The sequence below is a fragment of the Rattus norvegicus genome, chromosome 4, assembly GCF_021556685.1.
Source record: "Rattus norvegicus strain SHRSP/BbbUtx chromosome 4, alternate assembly SHRSP_T2T, whole genome shotgun sequence".
NCBI lineage: Eukaryota > Metazoa > Chordata > Mammalia > Rodentia > Muridae > Rattus > Rattus norvegicus.
In genome coordinates this window covers 29,344,527-29,354,879 of record NC_141537.1, presented here as the reverse complement: position 1 = coordinate 29,354,879, position 10,353 = coordinate 29,344,527, and the positions used below count along the sequence as shown (strand labels likewise).

The 10,353-nt window shown below is 43.5% G+C and overlaps 1 pseudogene; it reads right to left on the bottom strand.

Annotated features, from left to right (window-relative positions):
- Nucleotides 1–536: 536 nt before the first annotated feature.
- LOC147994724 (small nucleolar RNA SNORA17) lies at nucleotides 537–646 on the bottom strand (annotated as a pseudogene).
- Between the last annotated feature and the right edge of the window lie 9,707 nt (nucleotides 647–10,353).

Genomic DNA, 10,353 nt, shown 5'->3' with positions numbered 1-10,353 from the left:
CAGGCCAAGACCCCACCCACCATGGTCCCAGATGGATTCACTGGCTAGTCACATCAGGCTGTCCCTTACTACCTCAGAGTCTCCAGTTCTGCCTCTCTTCACTGTACCCACTTCCTTCTGTTTATCTCTTCATTTCTCCACCACTTACGTGTTCCTCTTAGTAACACCCATCGACTCTGAGTGTATGAGGTCGTCTCAGCAGGACTATACCCAACCCACGTATTACGGCACCAGCCAGGGGTTATCTCAGGCATGGTCTGCCTCCTCCCAGGCCTCCTTGGTGTGGACTGTTAGCAGTATCAGACCAGCTCCCTGTCTGGTCCCCATGGCTCCAGTTTGGTGGTCAACTCAAGCTTGCTCCTCTCTAGGCCTGCCTGACAACCCATGTGAGGGTTGCCTGTTCAGGGTTCACACCCACCCATTGCCCATGGTCTCGGGTGTTCTAGTCTCAGGCCTGTTTCCGGTCCTGGGAGCCCACCTGGGCCTGCCTAGAACCGAACTGATGGTCATCTCAGGCTATGTTGTTTTTTTCAGGGGACAGTAGGCCACTAATCATCCGGATGTTTGTAAGTCATACACAGCCTCCTTCCTCTCTCTCACCTACATGTGACACAACAGACATACCCACAATGCCTCTAGGGGAAGAGCTTTTTTTTTTTTTAATTCAGATTTTTTTTTCTAGGTGTGTGGAAGTCAAAGGACGCTTCTCAGGGATCAGTTTGCTCTTTCCACAGTGAATTCTGGGGATCAAGCTCATGCTGTCGGGCTTGGTTGCAAGCACCTTTACCACCGAAGCCATCTTATTGGCCGAATGCCTTCTGTCAATAGACCATTATACAAACTTTCTAGTCAAGTTGTCATAACACAATTTTATTTTATCCTGGTGAATTAGTTTCCCGTCTTGGTACAAAATGTGGTAACAGCCTGTTATCCAATTTCTCTATGCATGGGTTCACTGAGCTAAATATTCTTTAGTGGTAGATACATAATAGAGACAACTGGAGGAAAAAAAATAACAAATGTCTACCTAGACAGAGAGCAACTGAGTCAGTACCCGGTCTCCCCTACTCCTTTTGGATCCAGAGTAGAACATTTATCCTTAGGATGTGCATGACCAGCAACCATGCTTCCTCTAGGACCATGGCTAACGTGTACATGGTGGACATTTCCTCCCTGAGAACTAGAATGGCTTGTCGGCTGTCTGAGGGTCTTTCTAAGGAGTCTCTGCTACTTACTGGGACCCCTCCATTACAGCGGCTTACTCTTCACTGCCCTTCCCCCTTAAACTGGGGCATCAGCATGCTAAGTGTTAGATCTCATTTCTCGATTTCCCTTTTAAAATTCTAGCTGACACTGGGTGTGGTAACTCCTATCTGTAATCCCAGGGATAAAGTGGCTGAGGCAGGAGGATTGAAAGTAGGGTCTATCTTGGCCTGTAGGGCAAGACTCTGCCTCAAAGATATTATAAAAGACTTAGTATGAATGGAGTTAGACCCTAAAGCCCACTGACTGGATTACTTTACATTCTTTAGGACAGCAAGTTTGGCTAGAAAATTCTTCAGTTGTGTTGTTCCATTAGATACATTTCGAGTAACTCATACTCATTTTTCAAATATATAATATAACATACAACACATATGTTATATTAGCATGGATTTCGTGTGCTCTCTCTGGGAGGAGCGGACTAGGTACAAAGGGAAATTTTAATGCTTTTACCCTTTAAATCCCAAGCCCAACATGAAATAACAATGAGAATTTCCAAATATCCATAGCCCTCCAGGAAGTGCATTAATTAGCAGAAGGAAGACAACTATTATTTGGTATTCCCAGGACACACGGACAGAGGTCAATCCAAAGCCACCCTGCCAGCAGGATGAAGGCTGGCACGAGAGGGCTCCCGACTCCATCTTCATATGCTCCCGGCTGGGTTTTCCTCAAAATACGAGAGATACGGTTCAGTGCTGTATACTCGTGCATTTATCTTTGAGATAAAATGTTCCTATATATCCCAAATTGGGCTCCAACTAGTAATCCTTTTGCCTCAGGCTCTCAAGTGTTGGGCTTACAGAAATAAGTTAATGTGTTACTATATTCAATTTAGATGTATCTTAAATGACACTGGGTTTTTTTTTTTTTTTTTTTTTTTTTTTTTTTTTTTGGTTTGAGTCCACCAAAGGCCTAAAAAACATTGCCTCTTAACTTCTGTTCACACTTGATCATGGATGCAATATTTATGAATTAGCCTTCTTACAAAAATCTGTTTGTGGGGATTGGGGATTTAGCTCAGTGGTAAAGTGCTTGCCTAGCAAGTGCCTAGCCCTGGGTTCGGTCCCCAGCTCCAAAAAAAAAAAAAAAGAAAAAAAAATCTGTTTGTGACCTGAGTCATTACTCACTTTGCTTTAATGGCCACGCTAAGACATCTGCAGAGCTGAGAAACATTTGCGTGGGTGGAAACAATTGTTCCTAGTCAGTGAGTATGAAGGAATCTGCTCTCAACTGAGAACAAGCATCCTTTCTGTGGCCTGCTTACTGCTGTATTTCCATTCTCTCTCTCTCTCTCTCTCTCTCTCTCTCTCTCTCTCTCTCTCTCTGTGTGTGTGTGTGTGTGTGTGTGTGTGTGTGTGTGTGTGTGTGTGTCCCTGTCTCTGAGGATAATTTGGGATTGCTAAGCAGTGTTCACAAGCAGAAGAGCATGACGTGTCTATGGGGAAAATGACTGCAATAGATAACATTTCTCTCTTTCTTTCTCTCTTCCTTTCTTTCTTCCTTCCTTTCTTTCTTTCTTTCTTTCTTTCTTTCTTTCTTTCTTTCTTTATCTTTATTAACTTGGGTATTTCTTATTTACATTTTGATTGTTATTCCCTTTCTCGGTTTCCGGGCCAACATCCCCCTAACCCCTCCCCTCCCCCTTCTCTATGTGTGTTCCCCTCCCCATTCTCCCCCCATTACCGCCCTTCCCCCCCAACAATCACGTTCACTGGGGGTTCAGTCTTGGCATGACAAAGGGCTTCCCCTTCCACTGGTGCTCTTACTAGGATACTCATTGCTACCTATGAGGTTGGAGCCCAGGGTCAGTCCATGTATAGCCTTTGAGTAGTGGCTTTGTCCCTGGAAGCTCTGGTTGGTTGACATTGTTGTACATATGGGGTCTCGAGCCCCTTCAAGCTCTTTCAGTCCTTTCTCTGATTCCTTCAATGAGGGTCCTATTCTCAGTTCAGTGGTTTGCTGCTGGCATTCGCCTCTGTGTTTGCTGTATTCTGGGTGTGTCTCTCAGGAGAGATCTGCTTCTGGTTCCTGTCAGCCTGCACTTCTTTGCTTCATCCATCTTACCTAGTTTGGTGGCTGTATATGTATGGGCCACATGTTGGGGAGGCTCTGAATGGGTGTTCCTTCTGCCTCTGTTCTAAACTTTGCCTCCCTATTCCCTCCCAAGGGTATTCTTGTTCCCCTTTTAAAGAAGGAGTGAGGCATTCGCATTTTGGTCATCCTTCTTGAGTTTCATGTGTTCTGTGCATCTAGGGTAATTTGAGCATTTGGGTAATATCCACTTATGAATGAGTGCATACCATGTGTGTTTTTCTGTGATTGGGTTACCTCACTCAGGATGATATTTTCCAGTTCCATCCATTTGCCTATGAATTTCATAAAGTCATTGTTTTTGATAGCTGAGTAGTATTCCATTGTGTAGATGTACCACATTTTCTGTATCCATTCCTCTGTTGAAGGACATCTGGGTTCTTTCCAGCTTCTGGCTATTATAAATAAGGCTGCTATGAACATAGTGGAGCATTTGTCTTTGTTATATGTTGGGGCATCTTTTGGGTATATGCCCAAGAGAGGTATAGCTGGGTACTCAGGTAGTGGAATGTCCAGTTTTCTGAGGAACCTCCAGACTGATTTCCAGAATGGTTGTACCAGTCTGCAATCCCACCAACAATGGAGGAGTGTTCCTCTTTCTCCACATCCTCGCCAGCATCTGCTGTCACCTGAGTTTTTGATCTTAGCCATTCTCACTGGTGTGGATAACATTTCTTTCTTATTGAATCATACTGTTGTCGGACATGAGTTGTTAGTAAGACAACTGTGCTCATAAACATTTCCTTAAACAGAAGCGTACACAAAATAGTTATGAACTGACCAATTGATTGAAATGAAACCAGAGGTTCAGGATTTGCTAATTCAGTATCTGTGGTGAACACATTGACTGCCACAAAATAATGAAAATGGGCTATTTAGGCACAATCTTATGTATTGGCTTGCGGTACATGATCTCAGTCCTATGAAATGGTAGGGTCTGTACTCGTTCCTTGCCCTCTTCTCCTGTGGGAACTGCACAGCTGATCGGGGTAGTACTGAAGATCTGGTTTCTGTACTGGCTAGTTTGATGTCATCTTTAACTTAGCTAAAGACAACAGAACAGAAGGAACCTCAATTAAGATAATACCTTCATAAGATAGGGGCACATATTCTTAATTAGTGATTGATGAGGGACGGTCCAGTCCATTGTTGGTGGCACCATCTCTGGGCTGGTGTCCTATGATCTGTAAGAAAGCAGGCTGAGTGAGCCATGAGGAGCAAGCCAGAAAGCAGCACCCCTCCATGCCCTCCACACCTGCTTCTGTCTCCAGGCTCCTGCCCTGCTTGAGTTCCTGTCCTGACTTCTTTTGATGATGAGCTGTGCTGTGGAAGCACAAGTCGAATGAATCTTTCCTTCCCCAACTTGCTTTTTGGTCATGACCCTTCATTGCAGCAATAAAAACCCCAAGACAGTTTCTCTTTGTTAAGTTGGTGCTTCAATATCATCCTTTGAAAGTGGTGGGCAATAAGCTATATTTCTTTGGCTGCCAACATCTGGGGCGCGGCTGTGTGTGTGTGTGTGTGTGTGTGTGTGTGTGTGTGTGTGTGTGTGTCAGGTTTAAAATGAGAGGCTGCAACTTTGATAATGGGAACAGTGGGGAAATCTTCCATTGCAGACAACCAGAAAAGGGACGTGCACATAAAAGATACATCAACTCCCATGTTCTTTCTATTCACTTTATTTCCACGATTCACTTTATTTCCACACTTGTCTAATCGAATCATTAACAGTATGACTGCATCACAAGAAGTAGCTAACATCAAAAGGACTGTTAATTTTCTTCATCTCCGTTACAGCTGATACTGTGGTCATTAGAGGTTATGGAGATCCTGGAGTTAGTACTGACAATGTAAGTCCACTGCTCCCTGTAAAAGAAGAGATCTGTTCTCCTAAAGGCAAGCATTTTCTGTGAGCATCACTAACATCAATGGGGCTTAATATACAGACTTGCTTTTATTAGTAATAGCCATCGTTAAGGCTAACTCTCCCACATGTCTTTCCTGCATCCCCAGGATGTCTGATCTTCAGAATTACACCAGGAGGATCTGGGATTGTACTGGCTGCAGATGAGAGCAGCCTTTGCATTGCATGGTATGTATGGGAGGAAGTTTGAACAGAATCCCAAGTCTGCCTGTTCATAAGCTTCTATGTTGCCTTCCCCAGAATCTATTTACACGAACAGTCCGCCATAATGTGTGCATCCCTGGTCAAAATAAAAATTCATGACCTCTTCAGAAATAAAATTTTAAGTCAGTAATCATAGACAACTGCAACAAGAGCCTTTAGAATGGCTGGGGTCTGTGAATATATGGTTTTTTTTTAACTTTCTAAAGCTTTTTGATAACTTCATACATGTCTACTGTATATACACTCCTACTATCCTCCCTCTCTTCCCTGTTTGTTCCCTCCCCTCTCTCTCATTACCTCTTTTTTTATAGATAATAATAAAATAAAAGATAGAACAAAACCAATACATCAGAACTGGACAAGAAAAATAACATTAGAAAAAAGAGCCCAAGAGATGACACAAGAAAGGAGAACCTCTCATTTGAACACTCAGGAATCCAATAACATATATTCAAAGGACCTGCAGGGTAAACAGAGAGAATCTAAAATTATATGACAAATAAAGGAAAAACCTTCAACTGACATTGTGAGACAAGGATCCTCCAAAGATGTGATTGAGTTCATTTTCCATTGGCCATGTACAGCAGGGCACAATGCCTACCTGTAAGAGTAGTTCGTTTCCCTGGTGAGACTCCCTTGAAAGAAATGAGTTTTCACTTGCAAGATGTTATTAGTTGAAGACAGCTTCTGGGTTAGGGATGGGGGGATGTGTCCACTTCTTTCGGCTCTAGGACCCCAGCTGTGCAGATCCATGCAAGCCACTGGCATACGGTCTCAGTCTCCATGGGTTCAAGGGCGCATTGATCCTGCTGATTTAGAGGCCTTATTCCTTGGTGTCCTACATGCCTCTGGCTCTCACAGTCTCCCTGCCTCCTCTTCCAGGAGGTTCCCTGATCCCTGAGGGGGGTGATTTGAATAATCTTCTCTAATGATTACTGAGCGAGGTATTCATTTATCAGGAGTCAGTGAATTGCTATTCTTTTAAACAGTAGTGTTTGGGTTTACCTTAGGTCCCTGGGACATTTGGTCTCAGGTGTTCGGTCTCCCAAGCAATATTGTGCTTGAGTTCCATCTCATGGAGTAGACCTTAATTCAAGTCAGATTTTGGGTGACAAGTTTGTGACACCAGAATACTAGGATATCTTGCAGATACGACAGCACTGTAGATCAAAGTGTTTGTGGCTGGGCTGGCCTTTTATGTTTCTTTTTTGGTAGAGTGCAGAGTTCCTTCTTATAGCACAGATGTGTAGGAGTGAAGGTTCTGGTATACAAAAGGTGGACTTCTCCATGATCAAAGAGTTGTGTGCTATACCGATTACCACAGCGGCTGTACAAACTTGCACTCCCACTAACAAGGGAGGAGTGTTTCCCCTTATCCTTGGCAAAATGACTTGTCCCTGAACCCAGTCATTCTGATGGGTATTAAGATCAAATCTCCAAGTAGTTATGATTTGTAGGCATAATGTTTTTGTGTACTATGTAAAGATTATGCTTGTTTATTCTCTGCCCTCTTGTCTTGTTTCAATCCAGACACGGCATTGAAATACTTGTGTCAAGAACATCCTGTCTCAAGTTTGTGTAAACGATGCTTACCATTTATTCTCTGCCTTGTCAAAAAAGGTGATCACCCAATGGCTGGGCAGAAGAGAGAACAAGGCAGTACTTCCAACCCCCCCACCAGGGGAGGGAAAGAGAGAGAAGAGATTGAGCCACAAGGAGGAAGGAGGAGACAGGAGACATCATGGGAGTTCTGGAGCAAGGAAGACCCTAAATTCAAGTGTTATGGGGATTTTGACTGGAAGGTAGCCAGATTCACGTGGAGGATTGAGGTGAACCAATGACTATCAATGATTACAATAAAGCTTGACTAAATTCTTGGTTTAGTCTTTGTTGTTATTGGAGAATTAGCTAGGAAAAGTAAAAACAGCCACTGAATACCTTTCTACTAGAAATTTCTGTTCCAATGATTTGCATTTCCTTGATGACTAAGGATGTTGAACATTTAAGTGTTTCTCAGAGATACGTGCTTGGCAACGTTCATAGCTGATCTATTCACAACAGCTAGGAAATATAGACAACCTAAGCGTTCTTAAACTGTGACCACATAACAGCTCAGGAAGCTGGTCTGTCCTGGTGTCACAGAGACTGTGAAGACAGTTCCGGCAGTTAGGAAGTGTGCAGTAAGTAGTACTTGTATTTGGCATTGCTATTATTCACGCTGTGTCATTCATTGCTAATTTCTTTGGCAGTCTGGGTGCCTTTGCTTCGAAAATAGATTTCAGAGGCATCTGTCAAAACCAAAACAAATATTTCAGTGTAGAAACACAGGCTGCCAGGCTCTTGACACGTAACCCACAGGAGTGGAGCTTTCGCAAAAGCAAACAACAAAAACAAAAAACAAACAAAAAAAACCCAACAAAACAAAAGACAAAGGCAAGACAACTTTGTTCCTCGACATTTAAATTTTGATTCCTTAACATTTACTTGCTTTTTGTTCTCAGAATAAATCCATTTTTTTTTTTTTTTTTTTTTTTTTTTTTTTGGTGATACAGATCTCCTTTGAGCTGAGCTATACAGATAATCTCCCTTCCCACTGAGTGTTAAGATTTCCTTGATTTCTGGTCTGTTCTTTGTCTGAGCCAGCTTAATACCATGGGCACTGTGGTTCTTCCACTGCCTTACTCTCCCATCAAGGGGCTCTGTGTCCTCTCTGGACATGTGAAACTGTCTGATTTGGTGTTACGAAAACAACCAGATTAAATGTCCCATACTAAATCACAATGTGTTGGCTTCCTCCTCTATCTAAATCCTTTGCTCACTACTGGCACCACGAGCTTTTATGGTATTTCTTTTACCAGAGGAAAGCTTGCTACCTCTGTCTTAGAAAAAGTCATTTCCCTCTTCTGGATGTGGAAACAGCCATACTTACTTTCTTAAATGAGGGGCCCCCAGATACAGGTGATTATATTAGAAATAGGTGTTTTAAAGATAGAAATTGCTTTCTGCTCCTGTAACTGAATAGCGTACTTGACTGTAAACATGGCCTCAAGGGGATAGCTGCTTCAATGCTGACCAGCAGGGGCTGGTTACATTTTCTTAGATCATTCTGTTCCTTGTGTACATGAGGAGTCAGTTCCTAGTACAGATGGAGCTAGAGCAGTGGTGAGACGGGGACTCTTCAGGTGGTCCCTTCATCTGTTAACAAAGCTTTACAATTCCCAACTCGGGCTCTGATTCCTATTTCCTTACTAATCTGAAACTCAGCAATTTAATGTCCTCTGGGCAGCAGTATGTTGGCAAACGTGCAGTAACCAGCTGTCAGCAGAAAGAGGAGCACGGACTTGCAGCATTTGGCAACTTTGGAGGCACAAATGCTCCTACCACAGCCAATTTGAAGCTACCAATATGTCACTCCTCAGAGTGTTGGGAAGCAATGCTTACAGTCGGTTCTCAGGGACCACCACCTGGCCACTGCTACCTTTGAGCTCTTAAAGCAGCAGCCAGAAGTCTGGTGTCCTGATACCCCTCAATCACACCTAGGAGGACAGGGAGAGGCAGGTCTCTGTGAGTTTGGGGTCAACCTGGCTTGCACAGTCACGGCCAATAATGGACAAAGTGAGCCTTCCAGACGTCTGCTCACCTGAGAGGAAGGCTGCCAGGTCTGTGGCCGGCTTCTGGTCTTTCCACTTCACAAAATTAATTACTATAAATGCAGACAAGAGAAAGAGTAGGGTGGGCTCGGGACTGGTGGCTCAGCAGTTAAGAACAACGGATTGTTTTTCCAGAGGACCCTAGCTGGATTCCCAACACCCATGTGTCAGCTCAAAACCAACGGTAACTCCAGTTCCAAAGGATCTGATGCCTTCTTCAGGTCTCTGAAGTTTCTGCCAGGCACGAGAGTGGTAACAGGGAAGACACGAACATACATAAAAATAAAAAATAAAAAATAGCAGCACATGGGAAGAGAGAACCCCATTTTAAGATGTTAGTGGCCAATCTTGTCTGATCATTTTTTTTTAAATGTAAGTGACTTGCTGCTATTCTTACCAGTATGGTCACCCAGCTTACTTTACTCAATGAACTGCAAGCCCATTACTGTTACTCATTGTGAAGTTCAGCGTCTCAGGTTTGCCCAGTGGGCGTTCCTTGAGTCGGCTGCTGTGTAATCCACCTTCCATGGCTCTCACAGCATTTCCTTTCTCACGGCAAGTGTGCTTTCTTGCCCCAACCCTGAAATAACCTTATCCACACTTTAGATAACAAATGCAAATGATGTGTATTTTCATTTCTGGCTAAAGCCCAGAATTTTGTGGTTTGGTTAGCATAAAATGTCTCTCTAGCACTTGATTGCCAACAAAGTTGCCGAGTCTGGATTAGGACACTCTAGTTGGGATGCTTATATTGAAGCGGTTTCTGATTTTTGGTGCAACATATGGTTCTGCCACCTATCGGTTCGTAATAAACCTATGAGTTTCAGTGGGGGAGTTTAAGTCTGGAATGGTTGTGGATCCCAAAATAAAGGTTCATCACAGGCTTAAAAAGTGTTGACAGCACTCTCCTGCAAACCTTAAGCTTTGAATAAGGAGAGTTGCTGCCACTGACATATTTCCGATTCCCAATCACCAGCCTAACCACAAAAGTTCACTGATGAAGAAAGTTCGGCCAAGCGTATTGAGTGCTCTTGCATGGACTGGTAAAAAGCCCACTGAACAGAGGGCGTGATGCAACTAGAGGAATGGCTTCTTGTTCTCCAGGGGCCCTAGCTCCCCATCCATGGTCTCGAAAGTGCCTCATTTCCATGACATGCACATGATGAACGTTTTCCAAGACATTTTACCTTAAAGCTGAGAAAAGAAACAGAGACGAGC